At 44.2% G+C, this 22,255-nt stretch overlaps 1 protein-coding gene across 2 annotated transcripts in view; it reads left to right on the top strand.

The window, feature by feature from the left end:
• Positions 1-16,192: 16,192 nt before the first annotated feature.
• Positions 16,193-22,255, top strand: part of LOC311009730 (interleukin-1 receptor accessory protein-like 1) — a 151,401-nt gene continuing 145,338 nt past the window's right edge. For both annotated transcript variants that reach the window (XM_084004077.1, XM_084004076.1), the window contains exon 1: positions 16,193-16,622. The gene's annotated coding sequence lies outside the window, so the exon portion shown is untranslated. The remainder of the gene's footprint in view (positions 16,623-22,255) is intronic.

Genomic DNA, 22,255 nt, shown 5'->3' with positions numbered 1-22,255 from the left:
ACAACACATTAATAAAATCATCAATTAAAGTCTCAATTTAACTCCATCTTCTAATGCACGTCACGTATGTTGACCGTGCCTTTATTCTTTATCCAAATAACCCCCGTTTGAACGGATTGCTTTGATTAAAGTTAAACACACAATGAGTCGCAATAAAAATGGGACTCATCAAGCCGTAAGCACAGCGTTGACCTTTATGTCAAGCTGGCTAATGTCGCATCTCGCTGCTTAATCCATCTCGCAGGCTCCCGACGCCGTAATCAGCCCCGAGCAGCCCCCCGCCGCCGCCGCTCCGTCATCACGGACGCCGCTTACATTTTTCGGCGGGTTGTCTACAAGCTTCGGTGAAGTACAGAATAATTACCGGCACAAGTGGCGCGCCAACCTCTCCGTGTCGCCCGCTCCACGCGGACTCGCGCCGGTAATTAAGTCTGCGAGTCGGAGATAAGAGAAAACAGACAAAAGGCTCTCAAAACGCATCTAAACCAAATTAATGCAGGACAAATTACATTAAACAATATATGTTGTAGTCACAACTAATCTCTTTTAATTTGTCACACCTTTCACTGCTCTGCTGAGTCCTCGAAGATGTGTGTGAGAGGCAATTTTCATATTCCGGCATCTCCAAGTCGCAGAGCGGGGACTTTTTACGACATAGAAAAGTCATGTGACTTTTTGAAGTTTCAATTCGCCACCTCCCGCGGGCAGAGATCAGATTATCTCTGCGACCAGAACTTAATTTCGGGGAATCCACGCGCCTCGAGGGAGCCCTACTTTCTGATGCAGGACGATGATATTCCTGTGTAATCTTGTCCAGAAACGGGCTTTAAAGTTTCACCACGAGATCAAAGCTGCTTCCATGTTTACGTCGCTTTAAATATTTGAGATTTTTTGAGAAAATGACGACGAGAAAGACAGCACATTTTAATCAGGTGGTGCGAACACAATCAAATACGAGCTGCCGGGTCTGCAGCGTCTGTCCATCCTGTTTTTCTGCAGCGTACATCCGCGGCGTCTTCTGGGATTCTGTGCGCTCTGAGTGAAATGTTTCTTTGATGCTGCATAATTTTTCCTGGCATCATTAAGAGCACTGCGGAATCCTAATTCTGTAAAGTTTGGGAACTGGAGAGGTGGATAAATAAGAACCAAGTCACAATTGATGGAGCAGAGTTAAAGCGACACAAACCCCTACGGGTCAAGCGTTCGGAATGGCGGACATCTTTTTTTTTTAGACCGTCCCTGAAGATTAATCCTGACTTATCTCTGTCCTCGTTTTCTAATTTTAAACTTGGATGTATTCCTTTTTGTCCTTCTAAATGTCCAACTCTAATCTCATAGGAGTTCTGGAAATATTCCTTTCATTTTAACTGCTTTGGATGATTTCCCGTTTCAAAGCCTGTATAGGAGAATGTTCACACCTAGTTATCATTGAACAATGAGTCTGGCTTCAGGTTCTTCTCATAAGTCCCAATCTGCATCAGATACATTATTGATCACAGCTCGGGGTCGGCCATCGAAGGGTTCAAAGAGGCGCGTAGAGACGCTATACATCCCTGTAGCTGCAGACCTATATGAGAGGAATCAAAGAGAGAGGAGGAGATAAGAGATGCTTTCTGTTCAGTGAATGAACAGGGTGGAGAGTGTGGGAGGACAAGATGAAGAGTGCTGGAAAAAAAAAAGGAAAGAATGTGCCGAGAATGTGCCGTCTCCTTTTGACATATCGTTGTCCTCATTGGCTGATTTTGCCGGCACATCTTTGAGAAAGCCGACGTCAGATGACAGCCATCTCATATAGCTGGTGTGCTGAAACGGTGGCCTTCAAACAGCTTTCATGGAAATCCACTTGTTGACTTGATTTGAAGTAATAATCTTACCCTTTTATTGTGTTGTTGTTAACCATCCTGGTTTTTTGAGTGACGATGCAAAGCTTGTGCAGAATCAACCGCGAGCAGGTCGTTAACCGGCAACTTTTAATTGCGGCTTAATTGCTGCTAGTTTCCAAAGCGGCTGGCTGGCGCGGTGCCAGAGGAAAAGTTCCACATTAACTTGATTACAGCAAGCCCTCATACTGGGTCTTTGGACGTGGGCTGTGAGCTCGGAGGTCAGTGCTTTGTTTAAATCGGTTGAGCTTTATCAGATGATGCTTTATCAAATCTTCCACAGGTGTGTGTTTAAGTTTGGATGGGACTTGGCTAGAAGGTGTGTTCGGGGTGTTAACCGAGCACCTCATGTGTGACGGGCTCGCCGTTGTGGTATGTGACATCTCATGGCTTCATTTGATGTGTAGACTGTAGGTTATCACACAGTATATTATATTATTTGGGATACAGACAGAACAAAAGACTACTTTCTGAGTTATTTTGTGTCCATCTGAAAGCTCCAGGCTGTGGCGCTTTTAAAATTCAGGCTCAAGGGTGGACAGTTGCCATTTCGCCTCGAGCTCTATCAATGCTGGCATCTGACACTGGCAGCAGTGCTGGAGCTCAGTCCTACCATTGAAGAGAGAGACGAGGGAGCGTCACGTGTTTCCACTTTGCCCTTGGACACCCCCGGACAAAGACATTGTCTGAATGATCTCTGGAAAGGAGGGGATATGAAGTAGATCCGCCCTTGACGGAGGGTGATGAGATGGAGTAAAATATGTATGTATTGTCCACGGGGCCGACAGTGAAATGAATCAGGCCTGGGAATAAAGAGGTGAAGCTCTCCCATACGTCACTCCATTGAGGATTTTTGACGGCATGGTCCCATTTGTGCTCCTCCTGTATTTCTGTGGTTACACTCTGTCGTTTATGCATTGCTATGTGGTGTGTGTGACGTTTAAGAAATCAAAATGTATCGCAGAGAGCAGGTTTGTGCACTAAATGCATAAACAGTGCCTCAAGGCCACCTTTAGAAAGACGAGCGAGAGGCAGAATGTCAAGAATCTCTCATTCCTACCTGGACGTCTTCTCTGTAGATCAGTGATGTTGGTTGGGTGCGTAATTAGTTGGCATTTAATGTGAATATTTGTATGGATAATGTGCTGATATTTGTCATTTAAGTTGCAGATGTGTTGCCTATTCATCATTATGTTTGAAGTTGTTTAGGCTTTGACTTAGTTCCAGCTAATAATGGTTTTATTTCCACATAATTATGTTATTACACTATAAAAAAAAATTTGTACAGGGTTCCAACACATTATAGAAAAGTAAAGAATTTGATTTGTCATTCCCACGTCTGGATAAATATGATATAAGAAAAAAAATATGTAAAAAAACAGCAAGAAGTCTGGGAATTTGAGTGTTGAAGTATGGAAATGTTTGTCTGTTTATCACAGGCGTGAACATGTAGGGTAATATTTCTCAACAGCACAGATAGTGCCACCTGTCAGATACCTGGAGGTGTTTTTTTTGATAAAATCACATAGAAGACATATTTCATCCCAGGCTTTGTGCTTCGTGGTTTCTCCTCTTTCCTCCACAGTGATCTGTGTCCACCTCACTCACACTGTTTTGGTATCAGCACGACTGCTTGGCTTTAGAATGAATTATGGATCAGATATCAGATATGTTCCTATTATAACAGAACTTCGCTGAAGGGAAAAAAAGTTTTTAAAAAGTGGCGTCATCTGCATAGATTTGTGATTCCTCGGCTGAATACACGATGAGGGAGTGCGTATTAAACTGCATTTTAAGGAGGTCTGTAATAAAGTGCATAAGACTTTGGTTTTACACAGCTCACAAGGTTAACATTTTTACTGGCAGTCCCATTAAAGCCTAATCTGCAAGATTACCACTGTAATGTTTCTTCATTATTCATCGCCGCAGCCCTTTAGTCCGAGGAGTTATGTATCTTGTGACTCCGAGTTTCCCCACTCGTATTGTGATTCATGCCTCGTTTCGCCTGACTTAGGTTTCCACTTGGGTTGGGAACGTAATGGAAACAAAGGGCCAACACTAACTGTACACTGACTCTTCATCATGCTGCCCATAAGACATCAGTCAGTCTCCATTTCAGGCAACACCTCCAGGAAGTAGATCCTCACATTCAAGCATTCCTATATATCATCTCAAAGACCCATCACACCCCTCAGACTGTATCCTTCCTCCCTTCCTCTCTCACAGTGTTTACACTGTACACTTTCTCCTAAATGCTCTTATTAAAATCCATTTAACAGACGGAGCTCTTGAGATGCCGTTCCAACCTTAACCCACCTTAAGTCTACGAGCTCAGCATCGAGTTAAGGAGGACAACATTGCTACTCTTCAGAATGAAGTAACGCTCTCGATGAAACAACGTTATTGCTTGTAGTCCTGCATGTTTACGCGTTAGATTGTGTTTTACTGTCTGTGTAGCGCCCAGCAGGGATAAACTAACTTTATGGAAAATTTAATTGAGTTCCCTCCAAATAAGCTCCAAGAAGTTTGCGATACTAAATCATTAGAGAGAGCTCCCTCCCCGTGAACTCTCCGTGGCTGCTCCTGCTTCGTAAGGCGTCTTTGCCATCCGTATCTGTGAACCTGTGCTGAGTTGGGAATTGTGTCAGCAAAATGACAATAAAGATAGCAAAAGCTTCAGAGCGAGATTGTGCTGAAAGTAAGATCCGCGGGAGCCGCCTTGGCCTCGCACCAAGACTTGCGAAGGGGTTGCAAGGAAGGTGGAATAATTAGTATTTGATCAATTTCCATTGAAGCTAATAACATTTAAGGTGTTATTTTGAGGGAGATAGCTCATTACAAGCTGTATTAATAGCTTAAAAGTGTCTCTCTTGCAGAAATTTCATGAGGCTATTTTTCACTCGTCACATTGCCGAACTGTCAACACGAGAGACTTATTCAGTCCTTTCTAGTCCGTGGCCCGCTGCCCATGTTGCAACCAGGCATGCATGCCGTGCCAAAGAGCCGAGGCTCTTTTCTACTGTATTTGTGTCACCCTCACAGAAAGGTACGCCGTCTAATCCGCACAAGGAGCCGCAGCGCTCTGCATGTAGGAGTTAACGATTTTCAACAAATTCCTGTAGATTTTGTGTAAGTCGGGTTGACAGAATGAGTTCATTCTCAAGCGAAGATGTCACACGAGCGTAAAAAAACCCAAGACCGCTCCTCAGCCGTGGCTGAATCCACGTACAATATATTAACGAGGGCTCCAATTACTGTACGCCATGCCGTTTCTGCTCATGGAGTGTTGCCAACCTCGTCTTACATGTCATTTTTAGTGAAGCATTTTGACCAACGCACACTCAGACGAGGACGATGTGTGTGGGATTTCAATTATCAGGATAATCGCAAATAACGGCACCAGTGACTGGAATAACTCGCTCAAATACAGGATACAAAGGTACATTTTAAAAATGTATTTATCCCTCCCTTTGTTGAAGATTAAAGCCATATACAAACACACTTTGGAACATGGCATATTATTCCAAGCCAGTATCTCAAGGATAAACATTTTTTGGTGATTCTGCACCTGAACATTAACTTCCAATGCCATACTTCAACCTTTTGTGCAGTTTATAGTTCATAGCTAGTTTACTCAAACCTCACTGCAGCAACTCCAGCGCTCTATAATCCCCCCCGTGCTCCTGTGGTTCAAAGGATCGGTGACATCAGAGGCTGCACTCGAGGCCTGAGGGTCGAATGCAGCTGGTGATAGTTACATCACACGACAGTCAACACATCCGCGGCCGCCAAAGAAACCAATTGTGAAAATAAAGCAGAATTATTCGACCAGAATCGGGCGCCGGAAAATTTTTTTTGGCTCTTGAGAATCGTCGCTTTTTGAACTGGTCAGTACAAATTGTGCAAGAAGCTGAAAAACTGCTGTGTGGCGATGTAGCTTGTTAAATCGGGAATGAAACTCCGCGGAGACATCCAGTTAAATATTTCATCCGAGTTTGTGCACAAAGTGCCAGAGTCGGATGATGTTCACGCAGTCCTTTCAACAGTAAATGTGTCATGATCAAGACCGGATAAAACGCCTCCTTCCTCGCCCTGATCTTCTGTGAAATAGCCCTAAAATCTGATCCGCATCCAAACCCAAAGGCCCGACATGAGCCCCAGTGCCTCTTGTGTTATCTTTTTTCACGTTTGAGCATTTTGTGTCGATAATTCCAGTCGAGTGACAGAAACAAGCAGTGGTTCCCATCAATAATAAATACTGTGGGGAGTTTGATTTGGACAAACTTGGCAAGACTTTTAACTAACTTTCAGATTTATTTTTTAAGACATGCCAACATTACTCACATTTGTATATTGCTGGTGTACGGATGGATTAAAATAGCATTTCATTCATCCATGCGACCCCCTCCCCTCGTTATCAAAGGCTGTTCCCACAAACGCTGAAGGTCTGCTTCATCAAACACGCACGAGCAAAGTGAACACTTCAAAAACATTGGCAGTGTTTCATCTTTCCCTCAGCCCGACGATCATCCTTGGAAGCAAAAGGTCAGGATTGCGGCGGCCTTTCTGGCGATACCAACCAAAGAGCGATCCGATCACTTGCCCCTCGTCATTGCTCATTTTAAAAGTCCCAGATATCGAGGGGGGAGGGTTTTTATCAGGGCTTTAAAAACCTGACATGCATGTAAACTCTAAACCAGGCTGTGTTTTTGTGTTGTTAAGGCTTTATAGTCCTTCATAGTCGCATTGGAGCCTTGAGTCGGTTGTCTTTTAATAGAAGAATCTTTTACTTTGCCTTTTTATTTTTAAGGTCACGCCATTTTATTGTCATTATTTTCACAAGGAAAATTTGTTTTTTAGCAAATCCTAAAATAAAATGTCTTTGTGTTTGTGAACAGTGTATTCCCTCTCGTAGTCACAAAGGTGGGATAAGTTTAGTTTAGCGAAACTTAACCAAAAAAACATATGTACAGAAACCCAACCTTGGGGTTGAGGTATAAGAGGAGTTGTTGAACCTTCCCCAGTCAGCTGACGTCTTAAACATCATCAAATATGCCCAATTGTCCAATAAGAGTGTTTTTCCCAGCAAAAAAAGGCTTAAAAGAAACCAAAATCCATTAAAACAAAATGTGCTGCCGGCTCAGATGTCAAAGAAACAGAAAAAGCAAACAATCGGCGAGTCCGAGTGTCTTCTTTCATGTAAAGAACCTGTGCAGGCTGTAAGTCACACTCTATTACTTCACAGAATGTTTAATTGAAGCCTATTTATTGGCTGTGAGGGAGCCGAGCAATCCATCATGTCCCAGTGTTCCTTTCGATTTGCCGTTGCACACGTAGGATATTAAGAATCAGAGGCGAACGGGCTAAATAGCCAGGACCCATGCCATAATTCAGTCTACATCGGCGCTTGATTTTCCATGAAAGGACATAAATCCGCTCCACTCCGGAGACACTGGCATCTTGAGGTCTGACAGAGTTGTTTAAACTGGTTCTCTAATGGACATTACCACACAGTGAGAGGTGGCGGCGGCAGCTGGCGTGACAGGATTAGGCAGGAGCGCAGGGTGAATATTTTGGAACGAGGCACCTTGCAACTCTGGCTGGTGTACTGTACTTGTCTAACGATGTCAGATTATACGGTCACCAAGGAAACCAACAAAGAACCGGAGCAATGGCGAAGTGGGTGCAATTTCCCTGAGTGACGGGGCTGTGGAATGCTGTGCAGCATGCATAATGATAATGATTTAAAAAAAAAAGAAAAAGTCTGGCAATACTGGCTTGAATCTGCTGTTGAGCTGAAGCAGTTTGTTTTAATGTTTCTGGTGCCTCCACTCTGGTGCACGCCACACTGATGACTGTCCCTCGGGTGTGTGGGTAGAAGAGAGATGGGGAAAATGGATGCGAGGAACGGAGGAAGAGTTGGCTGGCTAATGCATGCTTCTTTTTTAGTGGCTGCTTTTAGATACGATCAAAATAAACACTGTACCTCAAAGGCACCGGCTTCTAGTGATGTTGGTTTCTTTTCCCTTCTTTTTTTTGCATTTTCCTTGGTTGTTGGGGAAGCAGATAGCTGGAGGAGTAGGACAACAGACTGGAAGACGTGTAGACAGGCCGTGTAGCGGATCCCAGATGCACCTGAGGTTTTACTAGAAGTCTCCTGGGATTTTCCCCCACAGGAAGTTTAGGTATGCTACTTGGTCGTAACCAACAAACAGGAACAGGATGACCCAAATCCCTTCAGTATCACTCCTAGTACTTCTTTCAGGAGTTTGCTGAGAAGCATGCCTGTTGTTTTTTTTTTTAAATTTGTATCCCAATTATTCTGGCAAAAAGCCTGACATGCCCTCACGCTCGCAGGAGTACACATTTGTTTTATCATTGGGTTGTTTTCGATCATCCTGTACTGCCTCCCCCCTTCATTTAGCTTCAGAAAAACCCAGCCTTTCCACCTCCGTCCTCGGGGACAAACACACAGGGAGTCATGAGTTGACACCAGGAAAAAAGGGAGTTGTCTGCGGGGAAACTGTGGAGACGCAGTAATGTGACTCTGTGCCAAATGTTTACAGGCGAGCTGACATAGTTAGAAGATGGAAAAGGGCTGAAACGAGGCTGTCTCTCTCTCTCTCTCTCTCTCTGCACTCTTGGAGGAACGAGAGATAGGAAATCTAGGTCATCGCCACTGATGCATTGCAAAGCGAACTTCAAACAAACCTGGCCTTTAGCGCGACGGCTCTCCAAAGCTGTGTTTCCATACCATCAGAGACGGATCGCCATTTTCTGCCAAGATCTGCCACAAAGTGATGAATAGAGTTGTCGTGGATACGGAGGATAGGCACAAGCGTCGCAGACTGTCAATCGTTCTGGGTCTTTGTGTTTGAATGTGGCTTACCATATGTAGCCAAAGAAATAATGCTTTAGGATCTGGCTTTGTAACCAATTAGTTGGCCCATAGTTAGACCACATGCTAGGCTTCTACTCCTCATCTGCCCTTCACTCGGAATTGCCTGAGGGAAGTCTTATCCGTAATCATAGCCCAGGGAATTGTGGTAAAAAGCTTTGTTCTACTATTGAAGGCTCGGCCTGTCTGTTTCATGGGCAGCTGGTTGTAACAATGGACTTGTGTTGGGAAGGATTCCTTTCGGGGGCAGTCCCCTCAAAACGCAGGTGATTTCGCTATGTTTTTCTCCTCACGTGAGAAGTGTGTGTGATTGAGACAACAACATAGTGAAATCGCATGCGTTCTGAGGGGACTGCCGGTTTTAAGGAGCCATTCGCAGTTTCACTGTACCGCCAAGTGTACTAATAAATCTTTGAGACAAGCATATGTTACTGGCAGGATCAACCAGGTAGCCCTCAGACAGAGCAGTCCCCTTAAAACGCATGCGATTTCACTATGTTGTTGTGTCAATCACACAAACTTCTCACGTGATTACTACTCGTTTTGTCTTCAATAAAGTGTTTTCCTTTATTATTATACATTTTTAGTAAGACAAAGAGAAAATGTAGCGAGATTTACCGTTTTCCTTCAAACCCAAACAGTCGAGTCTCGGGTGTAGAACTTCATAAAAGCCGTGTTAGCGTAGATGCACTCTGTTTTAGGCGAGATATTGCAGGCAACATAAAAAGCTCCCATTAGAAATGTATGAGCATGAAGTCCAATTGAACCCAGACCCCATTAAAGAAGGAACAAAAACACAGCCGTGCAGTTCAGAGCAGAGTGTTTTGTGCTCAACCTCGCAGGATCGTTTCAGAAAAACGTTTTATCATGTGCTGCGTTGCGTGCGCTGTAATAAGTGGGCACAGGTTGCGGCTTTCTGCGTTGTGGAGTATAGCAAGGCTGTCTGACTCACTGTTAAATACATGGTGAAAGACTCCCAAACACAAGGTTAGCGCTTACCCAGATTGTTCTCCAAGACTTGTAAACAAAAAAAGCAATCAGCGGAAATGAAAAGGGTTCGGATTGTGACGCGGTCAAACTGACGAGGCTCAGTCTCTCCAAGATATGAGCAAAGGTACTTGATGAAATATTAAATACCGCCTCTGTTCCCCCGTCTTCTTCCTCGCTCCTCGCTTCAGTTCATTATTTGTTCGACTGGGGAATTGGAGCGGTGACATAGATCTTTTTTACAAGATCAGGAGTAAATCAAAGATAATTAGAGCTAAACAGACACCTCAGTTCAGGGCTTTTCTCCCAATCTGTCCGCCAGGCTACTTTCTCAAATCCTAACGTCACCTGTCAAATGTCTTTGGGAAAAAATCTGTTTCCTTAATCCTGCCTTCTTGTCCAACAGCCCATAGCTGAGTAACAGCCGTATTTATTGTATTTAAAGGCTTTAGGACGTTATGAACAGCATTTCATAGCAGAATAATTTTACAGCAAGACCTTCCCAAAATAGAGTAATGTAACCTCGTCGTTTTCATGCCAACACAAACCAATGGCTCTTACTCATCTCTGACAGTCCTACCGGGCGATACATGCCCCGCATAATATCTGAAATTGGATAATCCCGTACCTCACACACTTTGCTTGTTGAGTGTGATCCCGCTCCTCCGCCAGATACGTGGGCGGCATTGTGCGTTGTAGGAAACAGCAGTTGAATGGTCATTTATTAGTGACATAAGATGCCCACATTATCCTAATCCTGTCCCAGTGGGGCTTCTGTTGTTCCTAGCTGGGAGCCGAAATCTACATGAATCCAAATGAAGCACTCCAGTTGCATCTCAACCCTTCCACGTCGGCGTTAATGACTATTTCTTGTTTTATCTTGAGGTGCACCTTTCAAATATGATCTAAGGTTTGACATCAAGCGCTCGTGGACCACCCGGATCTATTTCCATTCATTAAGTGCGGCGTGATGTCCATGTGGAGGCTTTTTTGTTGTACTGAGTGTCTTGATTGGACGTCTTTATGCATGATTCATAAATGAAAGTGCAAGGCCCGGATGGCCTGGTTACCACTACAAAGCCAAACCGAGCTCACCAGGAATGACTTAATATTCAGATCACTCTATTAACCCCAAAAACAACATTTCATAGAAACCTTGTGTCTCACATTCACATTCTATTAAGCACACACATTCCAGAGGAGAAGGCTTTGAAGTTTTTATGTAGCTGAAGCAGTGATGTACAACACGTCCTTCACCCGAAAACATTAGACCTTAGTCAGTTTGAACGTTTTCTTTAAACAGATTACAAGGAATCAGATCATAATTCACTTGATTTGAAAAAATTGTTATATTAATGTAAACAAAGTTTCAATGGATGAATATGTTTATTATATTTATGTATGCATGTTCATCTTTCAGAATACAACTTGATCAGATGCAAATGTAACTGATTGGAGGGCAATAAAAAGGAAATATAATGGAGGAATATTTAACTTGACAATGATACTATATCGGGTATGTTAATACAATAGCGATGCATCTTAATAATAAACATTTGTATGCATCGCATGGAAAGCCCATTAGTCCTGAACTGTGCTTGTTAACCATGTTAGTGAGCCAGTAAACACATTAGCAGGATGCTGAAATTACATGTAAAGTTCTAATAACATCCAAAAATCATAAAAATAAAAATATTACGGGGCTGCAAACATAGAAGCCATGAATAAAAGCTGAATAAAATGTCCTTGCTGTGGGACTAATGAAGGATTATTTTACCTTGTATTTGCCGTCGGTTCATTTTGCTCTGCCAGACGTTTCACCAGAGATTGATTCCAGCTATCACCATCCATTGAATTCATATCTGCTTTTCGATTATATTCTCCCTGAACCTCTGTCGCATATTTTAAAAGAACAGAGGTGTTAATTTTGGAGGATATAAAGTGGTTATATAATGTGGTTATTTGGTGCAGAGGCTGTTGACCCCAAATCTCCTCCTTTTGTTGAGTTTGTCTAGGTGAGGTGAGGTGAGGCTATTCAGGCGAGCTCATGACTAAAACTGCTTTAAGACTAGATGGTTGCTCTCTGACAAGAATTAGCATTTTGAGCTGTCGGATGTAGGCCAGGAGGGCTATAACCAGACGTACCTCTGCCAGGGCATGCAACTGTTTATTTTCGGAAAGTAGGTGGTCGGTTCAGTGACTCTTTCTTACTTGCATAACGCTAGAAAGAAAGCCGTTGGAGATCCAGGTGGGATTTTGTGATAGCCCACTGAATGCGTCTTCATCGCTGCAGCGAAACACAACAGCGAGGGCCAAAACAGCATTTTCTTTCTGCAAAGCCAGAACAAAGCACAAAAACTCCCCAGTCTAATGATAAAAAGCCGCCCACAGCTGACATGACATGAGTTGTACTGTCAGAGACCAATGTCTAGCATGCACGACTCCGTCTGCTCCTCCTTTTGTGTGGCACAGCAGGCGTTCATTGTGGCTCTGCTGCACCCGACGTGCCGCTATCCCTCGCCCGACATCCAGGCGGAATACGCTCGCCACTTGGTGCCTCGGCGGTGCTTTCATACTGATCTGGCTGCAACAGACTGCACTGCTGTCACATCCAACAACTCTGTTGACTAGTAGGAATCACACGCTCATATTTGCTTTGTGGCGAAAAAGTACACGCTCTGATAAGGCGAGGATCGTCCCTTTTAAACATTTCAGAGATAAAGTTGAGATCTTTAACACACGTCCAAAACACAGGATTAACTTCGGATGCGTTATCACAGTCAAACTTATGTCAAGTCGTATCCCATTAAATCCTCTCCGGGGGAAGCTGAACTGAATTGGAAATGAGCGGTGAATAATGCATCGGCCGCGTGATGACATCACCCCGAAAAACACAGACACACATGCAGCATCTCTGCAGGAGAGGTTGCATCTTTTATCGGCAATTCACTTGGAAACACGCCGCCTTGTTGTTGGAGGGATCAGACGATGGGAGTGTGTTATTCACAGAAGAATCCATGAAAAGGGGGCATGTGTGATACGTTATAATGGCCGACACATTTTCCGGCCTGTTGGTGGACTCTGTTTGGTAGCAGTGGGCTAATTGGAGAAGAGCTCGGAGGCTCCCTCCAGTGACCTCATTACCCCAATTAATTGTGTAGCCTTCTCTGAAAACAGTCCGTCTCGCAAAGTGATGTCTGGTTATCACTCCCGGTCCAAATGAGGCCGAGATATGAAGCTGCAGCGGGTTCTTCATCCTTTAGTAATAATATTTCAAATGGACCTTAAAAACTGTAGCAACGCGAGGATACGGGCGATTTACTTCCACAAAATATTTGCAATCTCTAGTGTGTTTGCAGTGATGAGGAGGGATTTTTTTTTTCAATTAAAATATAGCAGGGCAGAGCAATGTTCTTATGGAAATATGCATAATTACTACAATTAGTAAAGATGGAAAAAAAAATGTTTATATTGCCAAAGTTTCTACACAATTGTACGCTTCAAAGCTCTGCTTTTTATTGTGTGTGTGTGTTTTCTCCAAGGATTGCATGTTTTTTTTACTTTATTAACTTTCATTCCAAGACGCTACATCTCTTGCAAGACAAACTTCACTTCAAATTAACGGTTCAAATGAATCTTTCAAAGTTTGCGCTTCACAGACTGACTCCTGCCGTCACGTCATGAATAATTTTGTAAGAGCACGTGGCATGTTTTTTTTTTCTTTTTCCCCGCGCGCTACATCAATGGATGTGTCACTTTTAATTGGAACAGTGTAAAGCTTCATACTATTGTTGTCGAGTGGAAATATATTCCTAAATTGTCAGCTGTTGAGAAGGCAGAAAACTGCCTTTTTCGTAGCGGTTGTGATGCGTTCTTGAGTTGATAAATTGGGTTTCATAAAACCGTTTAACCCTTGGAGGAGCATAACTTTACAGCATATGAGATCTGGAAAAATCTGCCAAGGGGGGTTTGAACGTTACATCACACCAGTGGATTTGTTTGCTGCTCTTCCAGTCCTCAAACCAGCAGTCGTCCTCCAAGTCGCACGAACCGGTTGATTGAGTCGAGGCCGACCACCTCAGATAGGAGGGAGGGGAATCAATGCCGTGTTTGTCCACTTGGCTGCTCATTAAGGGACCTCTATTCACGTCAGGGTCTGCGTATGACAAAGAGAGCTCACAAGTGCACATTTTCAGTCCTCCTCAAAGCCCTCCCCTCATCGAAATTCGCCTCACAGGAACGCTGTGCCAGAGGCCAAAGTCTTGACAGGGGTAGCCCAGTGAGAGGGGGAATCAAACAAGTCCTTTTTTTGCGGTCTGGCTCGCCTACCTACCAGTCCTCATTCTGTACCACACCTTTCCAGTTCAGGAAGAAAGGCCATTTTTCTGTCCATTCATCATCTGTTAGTGATTCAGGCTGTTGTTTCTTGCCTGTTGGATGGGAGTCCTTGGCTACTCATAAATACTGATAATACCTGAACCATGCAGGATCCTTTCAGGCTTCTCAGTGGACGTGTCCCATTCATCTTACTGTTAATGTTGAACGGGGATAGGAGGGTGCGAAATGTTGATAAAACATGGTCGTATTGTAAACTACGACACTCAATTTTAGTATGTTAAAGCGAATGCAGCGTCATCAAAATGTATGTTGGAAACACGATCGCCTACGAGCCGACACGGGGGGGATAAAAAGTATATTTCATTTGTGCTCATGGACCATAGCATTTGGAACATTTTTGTTGTTGATGTTGAAAATGGTCTGTGCAAGGTCAAGCGTCGCTCTTACTCATACTAAAATGGGAATTGGACGGCCTGCCTTGTTGAAGTCATCCTCCTATTATTCCACAGTACTGGCTGTGCACTTGTTCCTCTAAACTCCCAGAGAACGCCTCTTTAAAAACGAATGGCTTCATTCATGCAGTTACGACACATCGTTTATTCCCATATCAGGCTTAAAATAAACCAGGAGCCAAATTCTCTGTTCCCAAAGCATTTTTTCTTCTTCTCCTTCGGCACTTTTCAACAATGTATATTCGGTCAACTGATGTCGATCTCTACAAATGACATATTTGTATCTAAATTATATATTTATATAAGAGGAAATTCTATATTATTAGTGTTTATTTAATAGAGCCCGACCGATATATCGGTGGGAGATATTATCAGCGGGCAATATTATCGGCCGATATTAGGCATTTTCCAAACTATCTGTATCGGCATTTATAATGGCCGATAAATGAATATTTTAAAAATAAAATAAAAATGGATGAAACACCCTTATAGAACTTAACAGAATTTGTCTCCAGTCTTGTTGGAAGTTATATTTATGAAGCTTACCAAGTCTTTTAATATGGTAATATGGTAACTTTGTGTTTGGTTGTTGTTGTTATTGTGTTTTTGTTCAAAGGACTTTAAGTTTTATATCTTAAGTTTGTATTTTTATACATTTTATTTATCAGAACTTTAATATATTTGGATGTTCCTCTGTTCCGTTGTGACAATAAAATAAACAAGTTTATTTTTAAACTGCATTATCATATTATTTTAGTGAAGACTCATAAATAACTACAAATAACTAAATGTTAGGGAAATCTGTTCATGTTTTGTTAGCCGTTTCTGAAAAAAGATATCGGCCGATATATCGGAATATCGGATTTTTAAATTAACAAACATTTGTATTGGCCTACAAAATCCTTTATCGGTGGGGCTCTATTATTTAATGGTATGGATGTAGGACGCTTTAAAAAAATAACTCTCCTCTGATTCTTTTGCCAGATATTTAACTTATTCATACAATGATATATATTTTTTTTCTTTTTATTACTCATGTTTTACAGTGAGACCCTTTAATCTTATTTCCATTGGGCGGCAGTGCGTCGAACCTGTGCTGCACTGCGTTGCCCGCCCGCCCGCATGCGTCCAACATCCCGAGTTGATTCCTCCAAACACGCGCGTAACGTGGCTGATGTCCCTCATGCGTGTTGGGAAGGCTTCGAGTGCGCCATGAAGACTCCGGAGGAACGCGGCTCTGACTGGCGCGTTCGTCCCTTGTATCGGTGTCAAGTCAGACACAATGCGGAAAGCCCATCCCCCGTTGCGTCCTTCAAAATAAGAGCTGCTCAGGATAATATGTCTGGATCGAGAGCAGAGTTTGTCAAAAAAAACGGCACAGATGACGCGTCAAAGCGCAACCCATGACACGCGAACGCATCTGATGGAAACGCACCAGTGCGCGGCGTCTGGAAACGTTGTGATTTAATGGGCAACGGTGTGCCTTTATTTTGATGTGTCCCGTCCTGACGTGGTGCATTTTCGCGGAGTTGACGTTGACACAGCGGCACACTGGGAGAGAGAGAGAGAGTGGGAGAGAGAGAGAGACGGCATCCGATGAGTCTTTTTCCCGCACATCACTTTGGAGATTTGCGCTCGGGTAGTCCTGCTTGGAGCGGAGCTCACCTGCCGGGGCTGCGTGGCTGTGAGCGGCTGATTGAACAGGACAATCAGACTAATTGGCTCCTCTGATATACCTGCATTGATTCTGTCGACCATTCCTCCACTCACAATCATTTTTTCCCCCCCAATTGATGTTCCATAGTGACCGGCTGCAGGTTATTTTTCTTTTTTTCTCCGCTCTGATTTGCGCCAGTCAGGGCTGGCAATATGTAATTTTGGGATAGACGCTGCGTTTTTTTTTTCTTTGGGAGAAGTGGACTATTTGTGGACTCGCAGCTGTGGATTCCTTGTGTGTGCTTTTTTTCCAAACGTCCCCTGCTCTGTAACACAGTCGGATGCACCGCGATGGTTGGGGGCTTTCACCACTGACGGCAGAGCGCGCTACAATTTGGAAACGGCTTGCGGGTAAGTTCACTTCACGCTCCGGTCCTCGCGTGTCCAAAGTTGGTTGGACGCCCGCGTTGAAACCATTCCAACGAGCGATGCAGACATCTCGTATCCACATAGATCTGCAACACATCGCCGCGCTCTAACAAACGGGCTCCGAAAATGCGCATTTTGGACCGTGCAGTTACGCATGAATCCCAGTCGCTCTGGTTGCTTTAGTCGCGGACGGAGGCTCCTCAGTGGAAGTGCCCGCGGCTGCAGCACGACAGCGAGGTGGACCGCCGAAGTCTTATGCATGCTTTCATACAACCCAATTATCCAAACAACGCGATTACAATGTGTCGGCGGGAGTGTGTTTTCTCCAACTGCGCGTGTTTTCCATGTCGCTCCTGTGCGTCGGCAGCCCTGCGGGAAGTGCGCGTGTGTCAGTGGGTGCGCGCGCGCGCGCGTGTGTCAGGGGAGGGGGAGAGAGGAGAAGAGCGGGGCTTAGTTATTTCAAATTATTCCTGCTGAGTGATTGCTTGACGAGTCAGCGCTCCTCGGTATTCCCTCCTCCCCTGCTCGGATGGATGATGGCCTATGAGCGTCCAGATGGATGCTGGAGCTCCACTCTGGCTCTGACCACAAACATATTTCAGAATCCGGAGGTGATACTGCTGTAAAGTTGGAGCAGATGACTTCCAGAAGGGGGCTATCTGCTGCAGAGAGGCTTCTTTCCTCACATCTATATAGACTCCTCAGGCCGCCTTTCACCTCATCAGTCGCATCGTCTAATTGTGCCAACAGTAACATTTGCACCGCTCCCCCAAATCGACTTGCGTCACGCTCTGCCCTAAATCTTTCCACTCCAGTCTCCTCCTCGACGCGTCCCGCTCGAGGTCACGTCTTCTCGGTGGCCCCGTGATGTTGTTTTAATCAGATCTCCATTCAATCATCTCCAGCATCTCCCGGTAAAACCGCGCAACAGGAGCAACCCGGCGGCACATGAATTTATAGGTAAGTGGCGGTGGCCACTTAACGGATGCCCTGCAGCTACATATTGAGCCGAGTCGAGTGCTCTCACACAGGGATTGATTGAGACAGAGATTATGTCATCCAGCATTGGCACTATTATTTTTTTCCCCCCGGCTGGTCAAGTTTACCCAGTGGCATTGAACACCTCGTCTGCCTCCTGATAAATGAAGTGCAGGTTAAAAGGGCAAGTTAATGCACCAATAACGTCACAAGCTGCAAAGACAGCTTTGAGTTATGTATATGTGCTGTTTGCATCATCATGATGTCTTGTAATAATCCTCTTTTCCTATCAAGAAGCTAACTCCGCTGCTGTAAAATACCCTCAAACACACATTGGCAGGGATTTGCAAACAGTACTTGACCCCGTTGAGCAGACAGAAGGATCCGAAGACATCCCAAGCTTTTCCCCTTCCTGCCTTGATTGATACTTTTAATTTCCAAGGAGCTGTCACCGGCGCCTATTGGCCTTGGCTTTGCAATCAAGGGGCGGGCACTCAGAGGCTTTCAAATGAAAGAGTTCATTAATATAGTGGGAAATAACGGTTGTCTCGCCGCGCAATATTGGCTCCGCGTGAGGAGCGATCGGCGCAATTGATGAGGATTTGTGGGGTAGGATGTTGGCGTGGAAGCCGAGAGAGGCCATCTCAATCATGGCTGTGAAACTGCATTAATACGGCTCCAGAGGAAAGAGACGGGCGATCCGGCTCGCGTGACCATGTGCAAATATCGTACGCTTATTGACGAGAGTGAAATCACAGCATGAGAAGTTACGGACTACATGCATGGCAGACGTGCTTTCAGTTAAATCTTTTGAAAATCCAATTCCCGTGAAGCCGAGACTCCGTTCTCCCCCCCACGCCTTGTTCGTTTTCATCGCAATCATTAGCCATCGATCTGATTCAAAGCCATTTATTTTTCTTGCAGACGTCATGTCATGAATTGATAAGCATGCTAGATCATAGCTAACAATACTAAAGTGGAATCATGGCTACAGAGGGCGGATACTGACATTTCAATCCATCTGTGCATTTCTAGGCTTTAATATTTCCACAATTCTTGTTTTCACCAAGAAACTTTCCTTAAAGTATCGGCTTTTAGCCTAGTTTTTCCTTCTCAGACTTCCTTGTGAATTAATTTAGATAATTGTTGGGCAATGTGATCCCAAATCATACTATTGAATTCTATTATTATCTCCTCTTTTGTTAAGAATTGGAAGCAATGAAGGTTCTGTCCGACCCGAGTTCAACTCAAGCTTCGTCCTCTGATCTGTTTCTGGCAGAAACAGGAGACTCAACCGTCCTGTCCCTTTCAGCAGCCTTACTGATGGCAAACCAGGCTGTATGGAAAAAAGAAAATGGCCTCAGAATTGGCCCCTCGTTCACTTTGTGGCCCTTCAGCTCTCCGCCTGCCCTTCCCTGCTGTTATTCAGAGGAGAGGTATCAAAAGAATGGTCTCCACCGCAAATCATTTTCATGGGCCACTTATTCCTGAGGCCTTGATCTGAACGCCTCGGTGCGAGGACGTGAAATGAGCATCTGCCGCCGCACTTCCAGCTTTATTTACATCCTCCCATGTCGTGGAGTTTCCCATTCAAACGGGCCGACGTGTAATTCCACAATAAAAGCATGATATTGGCATCGTTTCTCAAGAAAGCAAACATGCACGCTATTCTTAGTATGTGCTGGTCTTCCGGGGGGGATCAAAGCATATAGTTGAACGGAGTCGAGCTTTATTTTCCTATTTGTTACGGCAAATATAAAAGGACTCTGGGTCAGCCATCGTGCCCCGGAGCTCTAATGTTACACAGCCAAAATGAAGAAAGAGGCAATGAAATACTCGTGTTGGACTGCCTCTGATGAAACGGCCATCTAAGGCGTGATCAATTACCTTAATATACAGTATTTTTCTTTGCTCAGGGCAAGTGACGTTTTTAAATGAATGCTTTTTTCCCCCCTCCTTTTTAATCAGCGGTGGAACGAGCAGCCCATCGCTATAAGCAAGAGGGCGGAATTATCATTCCCATCCTTTCTTTTCAGAGCCACTGTCACCGTGTCTGGAGGTGATCCTCAGAGGCCCATCCAGCCCGGGGAAGATGAAGTTGATGTGTTTTAGATAGCTTTGAGAGGGATTGTGAATGGAGGATGGAAATTGCGTGCCAGTGGTAACAAAATGAGCAATTTTTCCCTCCCGTTTCCCCTCCTCTCTTCATCGAATCGCCGCTCGCTCATTCATGAAGGCTTTGTTGTGACATTCCATACGTTGGCGTGGAGATAAAAAAAAAAAAAAAAACGTGCAAAATTTGACGAGCTGCCGGAACTGCATTTACTTGCTAACTCTCATCTCTCTAATGCTATCAAAACACGATCAAAACCCATCTTTATTATTTACAGGACAAATAAGCAAGCCTTCTACAAGCCCATTTAAGGTGGCGCATTCACCGTCCTTAACCACCAATGCAGACTATTTGCATACAATGCAGGAATGTGGAAAACCTCCCCCCGGAGCCCCGGCAGGACTTAAATAGAACAGCTACGCCGAGGGATTAATAGTGAGTGAAATCACGAAGTGCTTCATTAGCACTTTTTCATTTGTCATTCGCCGCTGCACTTCAGACCCGGGGGCAACGTCATATTTACAGCTAATCTTTACATATTTAACCTGCCTCCCCGTAAAAAAAACGGCATCACATGACTCCCAATTTGGTTTAAAATGTACCTCGCACCATTGTATTATATGAGAAATCCCACAATGCATTTCCTCAAGGCTATCAGTCATCTCACCCCTCAAATAAGAGGGATTTTTCGGCGTTCAATCAATCATTGTATCCTCATTGGCTCTACACCATTTGTGTTATGCAATCATCTCGTCTCTGGAGTGCACTGTTTTGATTGGAGCTTTACCAGATATTTTTTTCTAATGGTTCCAAAATTGAGCCAGGTATTTTGGAGAGACATTTTGTTATTTGGGGGGGATGTCATTGATATGTTTCCACTCAACGCTCAATCACCTTAGTCTGTGCCAGTCCTTTCCTTTCACTGTCCCCCATTTCTTTCCCTCCTTCCTGTATAACGTGAGCTTTTAATTTAGAACCAACATTAATAAATCCGGTTCCGTTGCATGCGTGGCCGAGCAACCTATATATTCAAACGTAGCAATTCCAGCAATAATCCACTCCCCAGTTTGGCTAACGATGGTCATATTTTCTGGCCTTTGCGTTACAAACCGAAGGGGTCTACTGGTGTGCCTTTTTCCCAGCCACAGCCCCCCCCCCCACCTCCTCCTCTGTTGGACCAGACCCACAGAGACCGGCTCTCAACAGGGTTCTTGATTTATGGGCCACTTTACAAGAAGGGCCTGGGGACGCAGCACTCCTTGTCCTCCGATATTGAATCTCGGCTGCCTAGCATGGCGATGTGGATCGTCTGTTATTGTGTGAAAGCCCATTTGCATTGCGCTGTTAAGCTCTCGGTGGTAACTACAGCATGTCGGCCCGTCCTAGCACTTAGGTGTACCGTTGCTCGCGGGGGCCGGGAAGCGGACTTTGTTGGAGGAAAGGTGCAGTGACGACAACTCTTCCACATCGACTGTATTGTCTAATTTGACCCTTGACATGTGTAGCATTTTATAAGTCATGCTTTTTGTCCTTTAAGGATATTTTATTCAAATCAAATTGTATTCAATCAAATGACTCAAAAGCCAAATGCGGCACCGCCATAATTATTCTTAGAATTGTGCATTCAATCCCAATTAAAGTCAGATAAATTGACTGTACAGTTTTAAGCTTATTGTCTGTTAGAGGCAATATTTTGATTATTCTTTCAAGGGCTTTTGTTGTTTTGTTGCCATTGGCTACTTTGTGCATTTTCCTCCGGTTGCTTCCTCCAAGTCGTTGACTTGATTAATAAAATCAGCGAGATAAATATTTAGCAGCCTTAATGGGCATGGTCGCTGGAGGGTGGGCGTTTATTATCTTGTGTTAATAATATGACACTCCTCTTCCATTCCCCCTTAAATCAGCTGCTGCTGCTGAGACGCTTCAAGTGATTTGCCAAACCACAAAAACTGCCAGGGCATCATTTCTCCAGATTTTTTTTGATGATTGATGAACTTTTGTGCGAGAAGTTTTATATCCATGTGATCTAATAAAACTTTGGAGTACAAGACAATCTCAACCATCCCGATTATTTTTGCTACTGTACTGTAAATATGCAGCATTCTTTGTCGTGTGCTTCAGCCTGCGAATATCTCATCGCTGCAACCTGTACTCGAATGCATTTTCAGTTTATTAGCCCATGTTGGACTTCAGATAACCCCGGCAGCACGAGTGTCATTCAGCAGCTATCATAGCATGCTTCCTTCCGATGTGAATCCAATTTCAGGCCTTGCACTCGGGCCGTGTTTGAGAGTTTGATTGACTCCTGCAGGAGCAGATTTTGATAAAAAAAAGTATCGCCTCAACGCAAAGGCTGTTCTGATAGGAGAAAGGCAGCAGTGTTGTCCTATATGTGGTTAGAATGGATTGCCTGTAACATGTTTTCTCAAGAAAAAGTGTTTCAAGGCTTATTTCAAAGAGTGCTCGATGATCTGCAATAGAGCGGAGCTGTCAGTATTAATCTAGCGGCGTGTGAATCATCGCT

The sequence above is a fragment of the Eutrigla gurnardus genome, assembly GCF_963514095.1.
Source record: "Eutrigla gurnardus genome assembly, chromosome: 24".
NCBI classification, from domain to species: domain Eukaryota; kingdom Metazoa; phylum Chordata; class Actinopteri; order Perciformes; family Triglidae; genus Eutrigla; species Eutrigla gurnardus.
The sequence above is the reverse complement of the archived record's forward strand: the minus strand, read 5'-3'. Positions and strand labels throughout refer to the sequence as shown.